The sequence below is a fragment of the Lissotriton vulgaris genome, chromosome 10 (genome assembly GCF_964263255.1).
Source record: "Lissotriton vulgaris chromosome 10, aLisVul1.2, whole genome shotgun sequence".
NCBI classification, from domain to species: domain Eukaryota; kingdom Metazoa; phylum Chordata; class Amphibia; order Caudata; family Salamandridae; genus Lissotriton; species Lissotriton vulgaris.
The window spans coordinates 1099665804-1099686587 of record NC_141698.1 but is presented as its reverse complement, the minus strand read 5'-3'; the positions used below and the strand labels follow the sequence as shown (position 1 = coordinate 1099686587).

General features: G+C 45.3%; 1 protein-coding gene across 3 annotated transcripts in view; it reads right to left on the bottom strand.

Annotated features, from left to right (window-relative positions):
* Positions 1-20784, bottom strand: part of TBC1D5 (TBC1 domain family member 5) — a 1888005-nt gene that overhangs the window by 902637 nt on the left and 964584 nt on the right. The gene's annotated exons all lie outside the window — the stretch shown is intronic.

Sequence of the window (20784 nt, the reverse complement as noted above, 5' to 3'; positions counted from 1 at the left end):
CATGTTTGTGAGCAGAAGCAACACGTGAATGACATATGAACAGACCAATGTACAAACACGGTTGAGACAGAGAGCGCATGTGTGCGTGAGTGTGCGAGAGAGAAAGACAGAGTGAGAGGGACTGAGATCTCCAAGTGTTGTACAATTGCAAGAGATAGAATTAGCACCACCCGCACCTCAACGAATTTCTTTTCCATCACAGCACAGGCATCTCAACATGGGCTATGCCCATGACAGGACATGGCAAAAAACAGCAGAGGTGGCAAGATCGCCACTCAGAAACCAGAAGAAGGGAGCTATGGGGTGGCACAGGGAGATCTTTGCAGATGGCAAAGAGGGAGATGTGAGGTGGGGGGTGAATGTCTACAAAATGGCACAGAAAATTATCGCTGAACGACTCAACCAGCATACATAAGGTTATCTGATTACAACTGGTTACTGCAGAGACTACACCACACAACAGAGCAGCCTGCCTACTGCTATAAGGTTACAGAAGTTCATACTGCCCTAGGTGGTCCCGGGGGGCTCCACCGAACCCACCCACACTATAGAGGTGAGACGCTGAAGAGTACTGTTGAGATAGCGCTTGCCCAGAAAGGGACGAGAGATTTGTTCAGGGCCGGCTTTACTGCTGTTGGCGCCTTGTGTGACAATGTTTGTTGTAACTCCCCCCTCCCTCATGACCACACCCGCCACGGATTCCTTACTACCACCCTTTAATAGTGTCCCTCAGGTCTCCATAACCACTCCCTCTCAGATGCATTTAATTCGTATAATAGAATCACTCATTACAGTGAAGGGTGTCAGAGCACTTCACATCACACACACATTACAAAGGGACAATCAATTATACGTGTGTAAATAAGTGTATACAAAGCATTACATAAGACAGATGACAAGGGGTACGATTCATACGTCATCCATACTGGGAGGCAGTATAGTTTAAGAGTGCTCGGTCTGGAGTAGCACAAACTCTGAATTTTAAAAATGCCACCATGGTTGGGGTCCTCTTTAATATTCAGAATTGATTTCTACACAAATGAACCCTTTTTGCAACATTAGGATAATGAAGGACCGGAGAATAAAAATCATAATGCTGTAGTCTATACTTTGCATGCAGTTCTTTGATGACATTTAATAGCTCACTGTGCTATATTACGATTTTAACTTATAAACTGCAATTAACAAAAGGAAGTCTCGGACAAAAGCAATAACCCACGGACCTATTTACATTATATTCACTTTGTGATCTGCATGGTACATGTTCATTGTAGCAGGCACATTAACCCTCTGCTCTACCTTAAATTAATCAAAACTTCCACAAGTCAAAAATCCAACTAGACTTAATTCTCTCCAGGAAGAACAGTAATCACAGGAGTTATGGATTAGTTACTTACCTGTAATCCTAGTTCTCTTCCAGGGGTATCCTCATCAAAGTCATAAGCATTAGAATATTCCCACCCATGCGCGGGACCCTGGAAACACTATATTATATATATCCATATATACCTATATATACATATACCTATATATACATACATATATATATATATATATATACATACATATATATATATACACATAAGCAATTGCAGCCTAATAAACACTAGAGCTGAATCATGCTGCAAAGTCTTTCCACCATACATGAATGACATGCATTCGAAACATGAGAAACAACAACAAGGTTTGTTTAGAAACTGTTTTAATGCTCAGAAAGCAGTAGACATTCTCATAAAACACTGAAAGCATAGAAAGCTCCCAGGCTGCATTGCAAATACACAGTCTAAAAAGACTGAAAAGCTAACCTGTAGTTGTATAGCAATAAACTGACACTGTGCTTTTAAGGCACTCATGACCCCCAGCTTCCCATCATGCCTCAGGGGTGATAGTTAGGTCAGTTGTTTTTTGCGGAGACTGAAAAAACCATGGAACAAAGAGGTTAACAATAGCTCTAAATTAAAATAGTCCTTTGCCCGGGGAGGCGGGAGGGTTGCTTATGACTTTGATGAGGATACCCATGGAAGAGAACTAGGATTACAGGTAAGTAACTAATCCTTCTCTTCCAGGGGATCCTCATCAATAGTCATAAGCATTAGAATAGAATAGTGAGCCTCACCAAATCTCCCTGCTGGCAAAGGAGAACACAGAAAAACGTGATCAGTAAGCTTAGAAAAAACCAAGCTAGGCTAGAGTAAACCACTATCCGAAAAGATTTCTCAAGGAGGCCTGGCCTCCTTGAGCATTAGCCCTGGAATCAGATTCTAGGCAATAGTACCTTGTAAAAGTATGAACTGATTTCCAGGTTGGGGCCTTGCAAATCTCTGACATAGAGATGTCATGTAAGAAAGCAACAGTGGCCACTTTCCCCCTGGTGGAATGTGCCTTAGGAGGTAAAGACAAGGGCCTTTTGGCCAGCTGGTAAGCTAAGGTAATGTAGGATACAATCCATCTTGAAATGGATCTCTTAGCAGTTGGGAAGCCTGTTCTCATGGCGCCATAATTGACAAATAATTGATCTGTCTTCCTTATGCCCTTGGTACTTTCTAGGTAGAACTGAAGCACCCTATTAAGGTCTAAGGAATGAAGCGAACGCTCCGCCGGGGTCACTGAATTAGGGAAAAAAGATGGCAGGGAAATGGACTGATTGATATGGAAAACAGACACCACCTTAGGGAGAAAAGAAGGATGCACCCTCAAGACTACTCTGTTATGGTGGAAAACAGTGTAAGGCTCATTGATACAGTGCTTGGATCTCGTTTACTCTGCGCACTGATGTAATGGCTACCAGAAAAGCGGCCTTCCAAGACAAATGCTGCAAGGAAGCTCTATGTATTGCTCAAAAGGAGGGCCCATCAACCTTGATAACACCAGGTTCAACTCCCACGGAGGAGAAGGGTTTCGAACAGGGGATAAACTTTCTTCAAACCCTGGAAGAAGTCCTTGACCATCTGCATCTGGAAAAAGGAGGGCTGACTAGGCGACTTCCTGTACGCCGTAATGGCAGATAAATGCACCCTGATAGAAGCATATTTTAGACCCGATCCTGCTAGGTACAGAAGGTAAGGGAGAATGACATCCACTTGCCCCTTCGTAGGATCAAAGTGATGTTCTCTACACCACAGAAAAAACCTCTTCCACTTAAACGCGTAAGACGTTCTTGTGGAGGGTCTTTCTGCTTCTTTCATAATATGCATGCAATCAGGAGGTAGTTTTAAATGTCCGTCAAGTTCAGTGAGGGAAGGTTGGGATGAAGAATCCTCCCTCCCATCTTGGTCAGCAGGTCCGGCCTGCAAGGTAGTCTCCTGTGTGGAAGTACCGACAGATGAAAAAGGTCCGGGTACCACCACTGCCTTGGCCAGTCTGGAGCTATCAGAATCATGGTCATGCTGGATCTGAGTAGCTTGGACACCACCTTCGGGATCAGGGGCAGAGGAGGAAAGGCGTAGGCAAATGTCCCTGACCAGTCCATTAAAAGAACATTCCCCCATGTCCCTGGACGGTGGAATCTGGACGCGAAGGCGTGGCATTTCGTGTTTTCTTCGTCTGCGAATAAATCTATTTCCGGACAACCCCAACGATGGAAAAGGTCTGACTCCACCTCGTCGTGCAGCACCCAGTCTGGCTGATTTTCAAAGTGCCTGCTGAGTGCGTCTGCCTTGACATTTAGCTCTCCTGGAAGATGCATCGCCACCACAGAGAGGTTCCGGGCGAGCAGACAGTGCCAGATCGCTTGTGACTCCAGGGAGAGAGGACGCAACTGAGTACCACCCTGCTTGTTCAGGTAGAACATGGTCGTCGTGTTGTCTGTCTGAACCAGGACCGAATCGGACTCTATTGCCGGCAGGAAAGCCTTGAGAGCCAGATGGACTACTCGTAGCTCCAGCATATTGATATGGTATGTCTGTTCTTTTGCCGACCAACCGTCCCTGTATCTGAAGGCACCCCATGTGTGCCCCCCAGCCTTGTAGAGACGAGCCTGTCACCACTGATTGTACTGGTAGTGGCTGGTGAAAAGGGACTCCCACCATCAGATTCCGCTGCTGAGTCCAGCGAGAGAGGGAGGATCTCGCAGCCTGGCAGAGAGAGATCTGATCCTCTCAGGAACCTATTGACTGATCCCACTGGTCCTCCAGAGTCTGCTGCAAAGGACGCATCCTCAGCCTGGTGTTGGGAATGAGAAAGATGCAGGATCCCATCGATCCTAGCAGGGATGCCACCTGCCGGACTGTCCGATTCTGCACCTGGAGCAGAAGCCTGCACCTCTGTCTCATGGAAGATAGTCTCTCTTCCGAAGGATACGCTCTTCCCATGCTTGTTTCCAGAACGGAGCCGAGGTAGTGGATGGACAGGGTGGGTTGCTGCACTGACTTCTCCATGTTGACATGCAGCCGGAGGTCGTGCAGCTGTTGTAGACAGAACTGGAAGTTGTGTCTCACTTGCAGTGGGGATGGACCTTTCAGCAGCCAGTCGTCCACGTATGGATAGACAAAGAGACCTTTTCTGTGAAGAAAGGCTGCCATCACTGCCATGCATTTGGTGAAGACTCGCAGAGCCGACTTCAGACCAAAGGGCAGGACCTTGTATTTATAATGTTTGTGGCCGACCACAAACCGCAGGTACTTCCGATGACATTTTGCAATGGAAATGTGGAAGTACGCATCTTGGAGGTCCACCGAACACATCCAATCCCCTACTTGTAGATGTGGACATATTTGGTGAAGGGCCAATATGCGATACTTCTCCTTTACTATGACCTCGTTCAGAAGTCGAAGGTCCAGGATTGGTCGAAACCTGTCCTCATGATGTTTTTTGGGGACAAGAAAGTATCTGGAGTAAACTCCTCTTCCTCTTCCTCTTTGAGAGGGCGGAACCTCCTCTGTTATGTTATGTTAACTTTATTTTTGAATAGCGCACGGCTACTCCAACGAAGTGTCCCGGAGCTTTATAGTGGCAGCTCATGACAAACATAACAAACACAGATATCCAGAAAACAGCTAGACAGCACAACTAAAGAGTAAAAAGGCAAGTTTTTAGGCCTCTCCTAAAAGACAACAGATTGTAGGTACAGCGTAGGACCAATGGCAGAGTGTTCCAGAGCTGAGGCGCTCTCAAACCAAAGGAACGCCCCCCAATCCGGGCCTTCCTGACTCGAGGCACCACAGCAAGAGACAGAGAGTTAGAGCGCAGTGCTCTGGTAGGACGATAAAAAGCAAGCCTACGTTGGAGATATTTAGCTCCCAGACCGAAGAGCGCTTTATGGGCCAAGGTCAATGCCTTAAAAATTATCCGTTTACGGATAGGCAGCCAGTGAAGTGACTGTACGAGACCGGCCGCTCTGGCTCGCCTGTGAAGGCCAAAAATGGCACGCGCCGCGGAATTCTGCACGACCTGTAATCGCTGCAGTAAATAATCCGGCAGACCCAAGTAAAGCGCGTTGGCATAATCCAATCTGGAGCCAATCAGAGCTTGCACCGTTATCTTCCTGTGCGCTTCAAAGAGCAGAGGAAGAAACTTCCGGAGCATCCTAAGGATGCCAAAACATGCGCCCGTGAGGCCGAGAATCTGAGATCTCATAGTCAGATTGTTGTCGATCTTAACTCCCAGGTTTTTGGCCACCTGGGATGCCTGAGCTGGGGGAAACATATCTGCCGGCCACCATGTCTGCCAATCAGTATCAGCGGCACAGCCAAAAAACAGCACCTCCGACTTGTCAGAGTTACATTTAAGGCCGCACCGCTGGAACCAGTTGAACACCGCCCGAGACAATCCCGAATGCTCTCCTCATCAAAATCCTCCCCTTTCCTACATGTGAAGAGGAGCTGGGTGTCATCGGCGTAAGAGACGATCTGGGCCCCGTAAGACTCCGCCAGTGCCGCCAAAGGGGTCATAAAGATGTTAAAGAGAGTCGGGCTCAACACAGAACCCTGCGGAACTCCGACTCCCAGTGGCGGCATCTCAGCAGAACCCGGGGGGGACCCAGACCGTTTGTCGACAGCCAGCTAGAAAAGATGTAAACCAGCTGAGCACCGTCCCCCTCAGACCGATGTTATATAGTCTGGCGAGGAGCCCCTCATGGGGTACGGTGTTGAAAGCCGCCGACAGATCAAGCATGACAAGCATGGCTTTGCCTCCAGAATCAAGAACCTCCCTAATAGCCTCAGACACTTCTAACAACGCCGTCTCGGTACTCAAATTGGGCCGGAAGCCAGATTGAGACGGGTGCAGCAAATTGTTAGACTCCAGAAAGACGGAAAGCACACTATGAACCGTCTATTCTTCCATTAGTTAAATGCCATTTCGTTAAACAGCACTCAAACCTGTCCATACTTCCAAAAATAAATAATTGGAACGGGCATGGTCGTAGAAACGTATAAATTGGACAACCCCCATCGCTTGCTTTCGGAGAAGAGCTCTCACCTCTTTTCGAAGCAGCTTTAACTGATGAGGACAAGACTTTTTTGGCGGAAACGTAGCGCATGTCCATTGCTTAGTATATTCAGCACCCAGCAATCTCTTGTGATGCTGGCCCACTCTGCTAGATGTAGAGAAGCACTTCCTCCCACTGGAGTGGGCAACGGCGGCGGAGGAAGCCACTGTTCATGACTTTCCTCCTCTCGCCGTGGTAGAGGACTGCTGTTGGTGACCACCTCTAGCTCTGTTGGACTTTCCTCCTCGAAACTGGGTCTTCCCCTGGTTCTTGCTCTGGGACCACTGAGGGGTTTCAACCCTCTGTTGAGGCCCCTTGCGTTGGTTGGATCTGTAGCGGTGCTTAAATTCCTTCTTCTTCTCCAAGCCAACCGCCTTGACAGTGTCCAACTCGGTTTTCATCCTATTCATCTCTTCGTCCGCGTGCGTGCTGAAGAGAGAAGAGCCAGAGAACTGGAGGTTCAGGATTCTTTGCTGTGCATCTGGCTTCAGTCCTGTCAATCGCAACCAGGACGATCTCCTGGTGCATATTCCATGCGCGTAAGAGTGCACTGATAGGACTGCACCATCTGCAGCTGTGCTTATCATTTGGTTAGCCATCAAAGATCCCTCCGTGACTATTTCAGCGAAATCCTTTGGGTCTTCCTTTGGGAGCTTGGTTTTGAAATGCTCAAAAAAGTGTCCCAGAGAGCTCTGTCATAGCTGCCAAGCAAATCAGCCGCGCTGGAGACTTTAAGGGATGCAGCAGCAGAAGTGCAGGCCCTGCGACCCCACGAGTCCTGGGACCTGCTCTCTGTCTGGTGGAACAGAAGAAGTGGCCGAAACAGCATGCGTCTTCTTCGCTGCCGCCACAATGACGGAGTCTGAGGAGGATCCGTCTTGAAGAAGACCGGATCCGAGGTAGCCGGCTTATATTTCTTTAAGAGGCAAGCCGGCACCGCTTTAATGGTTGCTGGAGTTAAAAAAGTGTCCATGACTGGGTTAAGGATCCCAGGAACCAATGGAAGCAGAGGTTGAGATGCTGTCTTCTGATGGAGAGTCTCGAAAATCACTGTTGTCGTGAATTGCGGGACAGACATCTCAATATTGAGCTTCTGCGCACCTCTCTGCAGAACCTCATGGTAGGTGTTAATGTCATCTATGGGAGAGACCCTGGAAATCAGGCTGTCCGATAGTGTGGGGGAGTAATCCCTCCTGGAGGACTGGGAAGAGGAAGTCGAGGAAGTAGATGGTGTTCTTCTACTTCGTCGGTTTGCACTACGCCTCCCTTCTCGTGATCTGACTGTGTATTCCTCACGTCTCTGAGAACGCGATCTGTAGTGCCATCTCTCAGGAGACCTCTCATGCCTGTGTCTAGGAGAGCTCACTTTGTCCACTTCGTCCACCAGTCTCTGAAGAGGAGACCTATGCACAGAACTGGCATACTCCTGCATTCGCCTTGTTGCCCCAGTTTCCTGCCAGTGACTTAAGGGCAGCTGCCATCTTGGGGACAACTGAACTGCAGCAGGAGGTCTTGAAGGGGACTTGCGGACGTGGGTAGCAGGTTTCGGAGTGGCTGATCGAATGGCGTCAGGCCGGCTCCATCACCAGGACCACTGATCCATCCCCAGACCTCACAGAGGCTTGCCTCGACGTCGAACGTGCTCTCAACGTCGAACCTGCACACACTCCAGACGCCGATTAAGGCTCCTGCAGTCTTCTCGACGGCGACTGGTGCCGATGAGAAGCAGGTGAGTGCTGTCTCGACGTCGACCGGCGATGAGAGGCCGACGACGGTTGATTTCTCTCTCTCGACGCAGAGTGTCTTCTAGACAACGGCAGAGCTGTATCCACTCTCGACGTTGAAGGTCTGCGATACGACGGCGGAGGGGTTTTTCTCACCCTCTACGCAGAACGCCGACGAGACGACGACGATCTCATCCTCGTCGCCGAGTTGACGACGGCGGAGGGGTCCTTGTTCTCGACATCGATCGCTGATGGGACTGCGATGACAGAAGAGAGCCTGCACTCTACGCCGAACGTCTTGCTGACGCCGACGGAGGGTCTTTGCACCTCGACGCCGATCGTCACAGAGTTGACGACGGCAGAGGGTTTTTGCTCCTAGACGACAGCGGAGGGGTTACACTCCTCGACGCCGATCGTCGTCGAGATGGCGACGTCGGAGGGTCTCTGCTCCTTGACGCCGATCGTCGCCGGGTTGACAACAGCGGAGGAGTCTTATCCCTCGACGCCGATCGTCGCCAAGTTGACGACGGCCGAGGATCTCGAATCTTCAACGTCAACGACATACCTTTTCTCGACGGCAAGCCCGCTGTCGAGGGTCTTTTCTTCGATAAATGACCCACCTGAAGATCTTCTCTCAGTGCCGAGCCTGACGCTGAAGCAGAAGGACGCGAGGACTTACTTCTAGAAGATGTTTTAGGCCTCTTGGAGCCCTTCGTTACTGGAGACCTCCCTCTAGATGACTTATCTGCCAGGCCATAAAGGCGAATTCTTTCCCTGTCCTTCAAAGTTCTTCTGGACAGGTTCTGGCAGTGAGGGCAGGTCTTCGGATCATGATCTTCAGGGAGACAAAGAATACAGACTTCATGAGAGTCTGTTTTGGCCTTCTGTTTACCACAAGAAAGGCAAGAGTCAAAGGTGAAAAGATTTTTTGAAGAAATCAGAAAAGAGTGGAGCGGTGTTGCCAGGATCCTCCCCGAAGGAGCCGAAAAGAACAACTGACCTAACTGTCACCCCTGAGGCATGATGGGAAGCTGGGGGCCATGAGTGCCTTAAAGGCACAGTGTCAGTTTATTGCTATACAGCTACAGGTTAGCTTTTCAGTCTGTTTAGACTGTGCATTTACAATGCAGCTTGGGAGCTTTCTATGCTTTCAGTGTTTTATGAGAATTTCTACTGCTTTCTGAGCATTAAAACAGTTTCTAAACAAACTTTGTTGTTGTTTCTCATGTTTCTAATGCATGTTATTCATGTATGGTGGAAATTCTTTACAGCATGATTCCGCTCTGGTGTTTATTAGGCTTCAATTGTATATATATATATATATATATTGTTCACCAATTGCCCTAAAGCTTCGGAAGGACACTCGACAGGAAGCCAGCCTTCTGGCTTTCATTTGCGCTCCTCTCGTGTTCACGATAAAATTCCTTTGCCTGACGCGTTTCGATGTTTGGCACAACTCATCAGAGGCTTGAAAACAGCAAAAACAGGCAGGGCTCTTTTTGTTTCTGCATGCAGGGGTTTAATAGGTCACAGTTCAACGTACTGCATGCTGGGAATAGTAGTCCCTGTTCGAGCAATTATTTTCCTTAGTAGGTGTCTGTTAGCTGTTCTTTTAAAAGCATATTTATCTGTAAAGTTCGCGAAGGTTGAAGGGAGTCTATTTTATTGCAAGGCTTCATCGAGTGCCCTTCCGAAGCTTTAGGGCAATTGGTGATATATATATATATATATATCACATAATATAGTGTTTCCGGGGTCCCACGCATAGGTGGGAATATTCTAATGCTTATGACTATTGATGAGGATCCCCTGGAAGAGAACTTGACATTTATATTGTTGTCTGAACATTAATGGAGGACAGAAATGCAGCAGCAGGTGCTTTTATACTTGCAAACAGGCGTCCCCTACCCGAAGCCATCACCGTGCGATGACACAGGTCGCACCACACTAAAGCCGGCTCTGGCTAGTTTATGATTAACAGTTCATAGGATTATTTTTCTTTTAGTCTGCACGACAGGAAACACCCATATGTTCAAATATTGAAAGTGTGGAGGTCACGGGCACCCAGGAGCAGACATGAGGGGGACTGGGGCTCAGGAAGGAAAAGGCTGGTAGGGAACAGGCACAAAGGGGCTGAGTGAAATGGAGCGGGCAGTAGGAAAGAGAAAGGCGGTAGGGAATAGGTACCCTGGGGCAGACGCGAGACAGAGTGGGCAGTAGATAACAGAAAGGCGGTAGGGAACCGGCACAAAGGGGCAGACGTGAGACGGAGTGGGCAGTAGGAAAGAGACCAGGTGGGCAGTAGGAAAGAGAAAGGCGGTCGGGAACAGGCACCCAGGGGCAGACGCGAGACAGAGTGGGCAGTAGATAACAGAAAGGCGGTAGGGAACCGGCACAAAGGGGCAGACGTGAGACGGAGTGGGCAGTAGGCAATAGAAAGGCGGTAGGGAACAGGCACAAAGGGGCAGACGTGAGACGGAGTGGGCAGTAGGAAAGAGAAAGGCGGTAGGGAACAGGCACAAAGGAGCAGACGTGAGACGGAGTGGGCAGTAGGAAAGAGAAAGGTGGTAGGGAACAGGCACCCAGAAGTGGGCAGTGGAAAGAGAAAGACAGTAGGGAAGAGGCACCCAGGGGCAGATGTGAGACAGAGTGGGCAGTTGGGCACAAAGAGCTGAAAATCTCCAAATGTAAAGGGGTAGAAAGCAAGTTGGGATGGGGGTTAGGTAACAGGTAAAAGTGGGCAGATAAAGGATGGAGTGGGCAGGAGGAAACAGTAAGCCAGATACAAAATACTCTAAACACAAACTCAATAGAAGATTTATAATAATCTACTTTTAGACTATTCAGGGCAGGAATGAACACCACAAAATGAACACAATTCTGCCCTGTTCCAAGAAAGAAAGTTCACATTCCCTTGGTGGAAGAGAAACATGTCGGAATCAAACTTCTCAAAGGAAAGGAAGGCCAGATGCCAGAGGAGGGGTCCCAGCAAGGAAACATACATATTAACCAAAATTAATTAGAAATAATACACATAGTAAGTCTACAATGTTTTAATCACAAAGTAGATAAAGCAGGGATATAGTATCCAACATTATTCATTTTATAAAGGTTGAACAGTGCCCCTGGGGAGTACGGGAGGAGTGATATGGTGAGGATAGTGAAGGTGGGGATAGTGACAATAAAAGCAAGCAAAAGTCTCAAATAGTTATGAGTAAATTGTATTATAAGGACAATGATAAATCCAGATAGTCCGTTTAAATAAACGCATGCCCCATGTATTGCATAATTGACATAGTCTCAGACGTGGGGCTGGGGTGTAATGGAGGGTTGTCGACGTTTCGACCCACTGGATGGCAGGAATTAGTAGAAACCTTGCGGCGGGGTCTTCATCAGGACCGGTGGGGGGCTAGCAACCTATTAGTATTAACAATGGAGTACAAAATTACTAACTCATGTATTACAAACCAAAAATGGATAATTTAAATGGGCACAAGGTCTGTGAAGAGCATACCTCAATTAATCGGTGCTCATCTGTAGAATGGATTCCGCTGTCAATGAATCCTAAGAAGATTAAAAACAAATTGCAGTGGGCTGTCTAATGGGGGCTAAGATATATACCACAAGCTCAAAATGGCCAGTGTGTTAAATTAAAAGAACTTGCGTCTAGATGCAGGTGGCTGGAGCGGAAAAATGGCCCGGGAACGCTGGGCAGGAATTCATCAAACGAAGTGTCTGAAGAAACAAATAATGAGGGGCTAAGTGGATCTTTTCATATTGGAACTGAAAGCAGTATCCGAAATCAAAAAATGTCACCCTGATGGCTTTCCCGGGGAAGGGGAATGAGTAACGGTCATTCCCAAATAGCGAGGCGCTGTATGTTCATTCCAGAGTCGCCCGCTAAAATAAAATAAAATGAAAAGGAGCATGGCATAAGTTACTGGCGTGCTCGTCGGGGACGCTGGGCAGAGCGTGGTGAAAACAACGCCACGTAAGTCAAAGGGCTTACCGGTCATGAAGACGCTCCGGTGTATAAGTCAAACCGGCATGATCCCAGCCAAAAGGGTACTGGCAGCATGGCTTCCTGATAATTCTTCAGTAGCTATGGGAACGGAGCCACGTGGTGAAGGGTTCCGTATAGACATAGTAAAAAGACTATGGAAGGAACATGTTATCGGTATATGTTCAAGTTATAAATCATCATCCAAACAATTGAAGAATTGGATGTATTGTTGTTCGTGATGGTTAGAATATATTAATAAAATTAAATTAAATCGGAATCAGGAATGGGGATAGGGGTGTGTAATAATGTCCGGGATAGTAAGGGAATCTAGATTAGATCAAGGATCAGAAAAGTCGTTGGGTAAAACAAATTCACTAGAGATGACATGGTCAATAGTGTACCTGTCAGAGTTCGATAAAGCCACAATATGTTTACCAAAAAATAAATTGTTGAATGAAAGCATGATGTGTCCATTGTAAAGAAGTGGGAGGTGTAATTACAACCCAATTCCCAATTGTAGTTGGGAAAAAGGGTAATTCCATTAATATATACAGATGGCGTACCTATCACACGATGGTAAGGCCATATTACATTGTCATGAAGTAAAAGTTATTTTTTGGTAAACATATCGTGGCTTTATCGAACTCTGACAGGTACACCATTGACCATGTCATCTCTAGTGAATTTGTTTTACCCAACGACTTTGCTGCAACTCATATTGCAGCATGAAGAACCAAAAGGGACCAGCTGGATAAGCCAAGGGCAAGAGGACTCATTGGATGAGGATATAATTTGCTCAAGAGCTCAAACGCCATTGGAGGCAACCAACCCACGTGCGTGGTCAAGATCGCAGGGTCCTAAGTCGAGGCCATCATCAACACCAGAACCTCGGTCAACAACATGATGGGCATCCAACGATACCACCAGCTTAGGCCAAGACCAAAAAGTAATGACGACGATCCACGTCATAGACCGCGAGGCGGACACCCTGAGCTGCAAAAATAACAGTTGATGGCCAGAACGCAGAATAATGTCATACATTCACCCCAGTACAGAGATCTGGGCCTAAATCCATCGGTTATTTTTTTGCACTCCACACCACCCCAGTTCAGACATGGCCATATGCAAATCAGCCTTGACCCTGTGCCTCATGGGAACAGTCCAGCTCGAACTGCCAAGCCATGTCTTTCCTGGACCGGAATCAAGCATCCTAGGACCGGTTTCTGGCTATCAGCCGTCTTCAGCTAGGATAGCTTGACTCCAGTGGTATGGAGAGCATGGGACTCACGTCTGAGCACACCCATTCCACTCGGGGTGACAAATGCAAAAATAATTGTTGATGGACAGAATGCAGAACAATGTCATACATTCACCCCAGTAAAGAGATCTGGGCCTAAATCCATCGTAGTGGATGGACAGAATGCAGAACAATGTCATACATTCACCCCAGAGATCTGGGCCCAAATCCGTCCCTTTTTGTATCACCCTGAGCAGCAGCCACACCGCCAAGGACCTGGGGCTGGTGCTTTCGCTAGGAGTGTCAAACACACCAGGTCGAAGACATCCTAAATCAATTCCCTGAACTATTTCAAGGGCTAGGTCCCCTCAAGTGCCCGCCCATCAAGCTGCACATCGACAAGACCATAACCCCGGTGGCATTGAGACACTGATGAGTCCCCTTCCACCTACAGCTGTTGGTGGAGAAGGAGCTGGAGAAACTTGAGAAGTAGGGCATGATCAAGAGTGTGTCAAGCCCGAAGCTGTGGGTGTCGCCGATGGTAATCGCCGAAAAGAGCAAGCAGCCAGTCACAATATGGCTGTGCATCGACATAAAACTCCCCAATCGGGTGATCAAATGAAAACATCATATCACTCCAACGATGGAGGATATAATCGTGGTTGTAAATGGATCTTGATGGTTTTCCAAGTTGGACCTCAACGTGGGGTATCACCAACTACCCCTGGCAGAAGAGAGCAGGTATAACGCGACGTTTAGCACTCACCTAGGGCAGCAGCGCTACAAACGGTTGAACTTCGGAATATCATCAGCGGCCGAAGTTTTTCAGAACACCATCCGAGAGATGTTGTCAGGGCTACCCAGAGTGCTAAACGTCAGTGACGATATACTGATCCACTCAGTCCGGGGGAGCAACTGGATACTGGTGTAGCACCTCATCCATGGGTCAGGCGTGGCTCAGGGGGGTTAATAAAATGTGAGGACCTGCACGTGGCTCATTTCCCGAGCTAGCACCGTTTATGTAGTGTGTTGTGTTCCAGCACTGCGTGGCGCTGGCCCAAGTATATGTGTGTGTGTATATATATATATATATATATATATATATATATATATATATATATATATATATATATATATATGTCACATGACCACAATGCTTGATAAAATGTGTATTTAAAGATGTAACTAACTGCAGTGTCGCTATGTGATCAAGGTTACCAGTTAACCGAAACGCGTCATGCCTGAAATACCATTTCGTGAGAGCAAATAAATCTTCCCACTTGAAAATCATCTGCTGCTTTGGGGTCCTCCTTTCTGTTTGGTGTGAATCGCCGTGGTGAACAGAAATTGCAACGATATATATATATATATTCCATACGAAAAATAAAGTCACGGCACACTTCTTGGTTTTCAAGCAGTTATTTTAATCCAAACGTGACACAAAACTCCTACGCGTTTCGAACCGTAGTTCCTGTTCACGGCAGTGTTTGTCAATTGTCCCTTTTCGATTTCTGTATTTATACCACTGCACGCCCATATAGTACCTGGAGCATGCTGGACCATGTAGTTTACAAATTGTTACAGCTTAATGCATGTATCGTGCATTACACATTGGGGGTGGTGTATGTCAGCGGGGTATTGTTATGTTACAGCACTGAAAGCGTTCCAGAGATTGTAAGAAACGAGCGCTTTCTTACATTCGTGTTTTGCACGAGCGGATTGGATCACGAATCAGTGTACCTGATATTTGATCAAGTGTGTAATTCAGACTGAGTGTCATTGCCAATATTGGGCTGAGTGCCCTGGGTCCCCACTGTATGTCACCACCCGCATTGTGAAATTGAGCGATAGTTGCTGTTGGTCCACAGTATCAACAGTCTGGGTTTGTCGTTGGATTCTGTCAATCACAAATATTACTGATTATTTTCAAGATATATCTTTCAAGGCAGTATGTGGCAGTCTTGATTTGTAAATTGTCCAGTGTCATAAATGAACATACAATTCTTCGTCCCCATTCAGGCCGGCCGGCTGTATGGTTCTGAACCTTATGATTAATTTCGATTCGAGTCGTCTCAATTTTTGTGTACGATTCCCCCCTCTTTCGTGTTGTTGGATGTTCGCCAGTCCAAAATATTTTGCATCTAGCCAAGTTTTTGCCTGATGACTGGCCATGTGTTTAGCAATTGCATAGGAAAAGTCCCCATTTTGAATTGCACGGATGTGTTGTAGTATTCGTGTTTTGAGGGAGCACGTAGTGCTACCAATGTAGGCTTTGCCACAGAAGCATTGCAGCATGTAGACGACAAAGGATGATTCGCATGTGATGCTCGTTCTGATTTCAAAGTTTTTACCTTCTGGGTCCTTCAGGTTTTTGATATTTCGGCCTATCTTACATGCCTTGCATGTCATGCACTTACTAAAGCCTCGTTTTCTCATGTCTAGCCAGGATTCCGTTTTTTTCATTTCGAAGTGACTTCAAACTAAATGATCAGATAGATTTGGCGCTCTTCGGTATGAGATCAATGGACGATCTCCAATGCTTGTTCCTATATCCGGATCTTTGCGAAGTACGTGCCAAAATTTCGTTAAAGTTTTTTGTATTCTGTAGCTCTCCTTGCTAAAAGTCATTATCTTCCGTGGCTGTTCATCCTTCACTTCTGCTTTCTGCTGTGGTACAACTTTGGCACGTTCTGCTTTTTCTTCCCTACTTAGGAGAGTGTCCGCTCTTGTTTTTGTTCTTGCCTTTGTTTCACATCTGTTAAGGTCAGTTTTATATCCACGTTGTTTGAAGCGTTCTTTAGTTTCTTTGAATTTATTCTCCATTTCAGTGTCCTCCGAGCAGTTTCTTCTCATCCGTAATAGTTCTCCATACGGTATGCTCTTTTTTAATTTTTGTGGGTGAAAGCTTAACCCATGAAGGAGGCTGTTTGTGGCCGTCTTTTTCCTATGGACAGTGGTTTGCATCTTCTCATCAGCAATGTAAACCTTGATGTCCAGGAATTCTATCTCCTTTGTACTGGTGGTGAATGTGAATTTCAACCCAACTCGATTTTCATTCAGGACAGCAAAGAATGTGTAAAACTCTGACTCTGTACCTCTCCACAAGAGGAATAAATCGTAGCCAGAGTCAATATATATATATATATATATATATATATATATATATATATATATATATATATATATATAGTCGAAAACTCCTGATTTTATATATATAGTCGAAAACTCCTGATTTGCATACTGCAACAACATAGAAACGGACGCTTGTTTTCTTCTTCTAGAAGCAGGTATTTATTGCATCTTTTTCATGTGAACTGCAATGTGCAAAATCCAGACGCGTTTCGGCGAATGCAGTCGCCTTGCTCCCTGGGAATGAGTGATTAGTGACCCAACAAAATTTAAAACACAAACTACCAAACCTGTGAATGGAGGTCACATGACTGACTATTCAACAAACATGGTAAACAGACTTTTTGCAATCCACGCTATAACGAACATAGACTCTGGTGAGGACCAAATGTAACATTTGAAAACAACACTCTATCCAGAAACTAAACACTGGGTGATAAACGTGTCATAATTGTATACAATTATTTTACATTTTTTAAATAATACCTGTACAAATACATAATGACCATTATATTGTAGAATAGTCATCATAACACAAAGAGAGCGAATGTTAGATGAATGAATAACACCCCCAATACGTAAATAGTTCCAAGAACAAAAAAATATATAAAGAAAGAAATTAATTCCTGCTTAATGCCAAATGAAAATGTACAATTGAACTGGAACATGTGGTTGTTTATACTATTGCCATAGTATTCAATAACTACACCCAAACTGTCCTTGCGTTGGAAAAAAATAAAATAATTTTTTTACAAAAGGTCCATACCCTATCTGATCCACGACCTCCAAAAGTGCTGGTGCTCAAGTGAATTTAAAAAAAATTGATGACTGTACCAGTGATTTTGAATATTTACAGACCACTGGAATTTCAACCCTAGAAAAAGGAGGTATATTGTGACATGGGACAAACCTATTATGTCCGGTGAACTCAGCCGGGTTCAATGTCAAAGGGCTGAAAAAGTTGGGACGAGATAAAGACATAAATGAAGAGCAATGGCTCAATTTTAAGAATAGATGATATTGCGCTGGGAACAGACTCATGTTATTTCATTTAAAGTGTACTGTTAACCAAAAAGTATATATATATATATATATATATATATATATATATATATATATATATATATATATATATATATATATATATCTATATCTATATCTAAATGAATTGATGATAGAAAATAGAGGATATAAATAAATAGCATGAAATGGCCAAATATATATATTGCCCCCATCACAGTACCATGAAGCTCCAGCAGAAGTGACCAAGGAGGGGGCAGCTGAGGGAGGCTGTGGAGTTGACCCAGACATCTGTGAATAGGGCCAAATTGAAGGAGTTATTAGAAGACTTCAGTCCTATAGGTGTATGGAACCGTGCAACCTGTACACTACAAGGGGCTACTTCTACATCTCTCTCTCTCTCTCTCTGCACCTCTACACCAGTACGAGTCAAAGCTCCATGGAAATTACTCGCATCCAGTTCAGGACCAATACCACCTTGGTAGAACTCCCTCAAGGCCTCACAGGTCCTTAATTTGAGCCGGTGGTTGCAGGTGGGCCCCAATGACTCACATTTTTAGGGTCCCCCACTTATATTTCCTCGTCAGAATTTGACTCGGCACAAGAGAGAAAACCAAAAAGAGGGAAAGAGTGAAGAGTAGGGAAGAAAACTGTGATAAACCGAGAAAGCAGGGATGAAATACAACTTACAAAAGATATACAAAAAAGGTTCAAATTAAAAACTGGCAGCTGATCGTTTTATCAGCACTCATAAAAGAGTTAAAGGTAATAGTGCACCTGAGCTGAATACATTTAGATTATAGTCAGAGTGTTATAATTAGCTTATTTACATGTAGAACATAGAATGCATGACATCATGGATTGTTGTGGCGGCATTCCAGCTGAAGGAGAGCAGTTGGAGAGCTGGACTTGTTGGTGGATGCACTGGAATAAATCTAATCATAAAAGGTAATCTGGATTGTGTCTTTATCACTGGCGACGAGGAGCTGGATTGGGGACAAGCACGCACAACCACCAACTACCCTGTGTCAGAAGACAGCTCTGTGTTCTCCACAAGCTAATGGTCTCACATAGAGGATGAACAGAGTTGTGCTCAACGAGCATTAGATTCAAGGGGTTCTTTCAGAAGTGTGTTGAGAGAAACTTGGTGGGCGCATCGTACTGTTTCCAATGCTATTTTGCAGAAATCTCCTTTTGAAGCCTTGAGAGGTAGAGTGGCGAACTCTAAACTCAATCCAGTTTGGCTTCCTGTTGGGAATAGTGATGCTGTGAATGATGAGTTAAAAAGGAAAAACAAGTTTGATGAATATCAGCAAAAGTATAAACAGTGGTATGATGTCAGGATGGCAGTCAGAGCGAAAAAGTGGGATTTGGGTGATTGTGTGTTAGTGAAGAGAGCTACGCTTGGTCACAAAGGTTCCTCTAATTTCTGTGGTCTTTTTATCATTACTGCAATTAAAAAGAATGTTGGGACTCTAGACAATGGTTGTACTTCGAATATGTCCAGACTGGCGAAGTTCACAGGGTCAAGTGACAGCTCAGCTGTTACTCGTGGTTTTGTTCCTGTGAACAAGAACATAAGCACTGGTAATTTAATCAGACACAAACGTATACCAGAGAAGTTCAAAGATTACGTTTTGTATTGAGGAATTTTCTTTTTTGTGTTTAGTTGAATTAACATCTTATATGTTTAGCTTTCTTATGTTTAAGGTTATGTTTAGCGATTTATTGTTTCCTGTTTTATTTCACTCTGTAAGGGGGATGTGTTATTATTAGCTTATTTGCATGTAGAACATAGAGTGCATGACATCATGGGTTGTTGTGGAGGCATTCCAGCTGAAGGAGAGTAGTTGGAGAGCTGGACTTGGTGGTTGCACTGAAATAAATCTACTCATAAAAAGATCTGGATTGTGTCTTTATCACAGAGCTACTAGAATTATGCAGTAGAAGACAAAATTATGCGGCAATAAAAGGCAAATTATGTAGGGCAATGCGGCACATTTTATATGGTATTATTTCGCTATTTTTACACTTATTTGCACTTTCTGCTAAAAGATTTTACCTCATTAGGTCAAAACCTAAATACAGCAAAAAGCAACAACAAACATTGGCAAAGCAAAAAATAACAATGAGCACTGGCAAAGCCAATAGGTCTCGCCTATGCAAGAGCTATTGACATTGCCAATATGTTTTAGCAGTGGAGTGATGTAAAGAGGAGTAGAGTGCAGTGTTATGGAGTGGTGTAGAGAGTTGTGGAGTGGAGCTGAGTGCAGAGTTATGGAATGGTGTAGAGAGTTGTGGAGTGGCACTGGGTGGAGCAGAGTGTTGTGTGGTGTGGTAATGTCGTAGAGAGGCATAAAATGTAGTAGAGTGGAGTTTAATGAAGTGGAGAATCATGGAGAGTAGTATTGTGGAGTGTCGTAGAATGTAGAGACAAAGTAAGGGCGGGGAAGTGATGAGCCATTTAGTTTGGTGGAGTCATGAATACAGTTCTAGCAAAGTCGCAATGCCATCCAACCCCACTGCCAAGAACTTTTGAGTCCTTGTAGACTCCGGCTTCAAGTTCAGTATGCATATGGGTCCACTCTTTCCTATTTACTGCCTTCAACTTTATATTTATACTTTCCATCTGTACCCTTAAATGCCAGTAAAATCCTTATTCTCGCATTCGTACTAGTACACAGTGCTCCTCCACCCAAGGACATCTTGGGCTGAGGAATTTTTAAAAGGATAAAACAAAGATGGTCCAGTCAGAAGAGGTATGTTACCAATCTTCTGAAACTGCAGGCGGTCCTAAAAAGTTGACTACAATAGTCCAAATAATTAGAAGACGCACACACTGACTAGCATAAAGGCCATCTAAGGAGCCAAGAAAGCGGGAGTCTTTCGAAAGAGCTGGATTTTCAGAACAGCCACTACTCACACTGTTTGCACTTCAGTGCTAAAGGAAAGATGCGTGCAATGCAAGTACTCACATTTTTAACTGGAGAGAGAGAAAATCAAGATGGGTGCAGTGCTGGAATTGGAAAAATGCACTCCGGGAACCCATAAATTGGGGGTCAAGGTGTGTCTGAGGGAAGGGGGTGGAGCCTCGAGAGGCGCACCTTGAAAAGCAGTGTTTGACCGTCAACTCCCCCCTTTTTTTTCTTTTTTTGACATCTAGTTTACTTAAATGGTCACAAATTGGCTGCATATTTCTCACAGGGTTAAGACACGTGCTGCAGAGATCACTGTGTGCCCATCA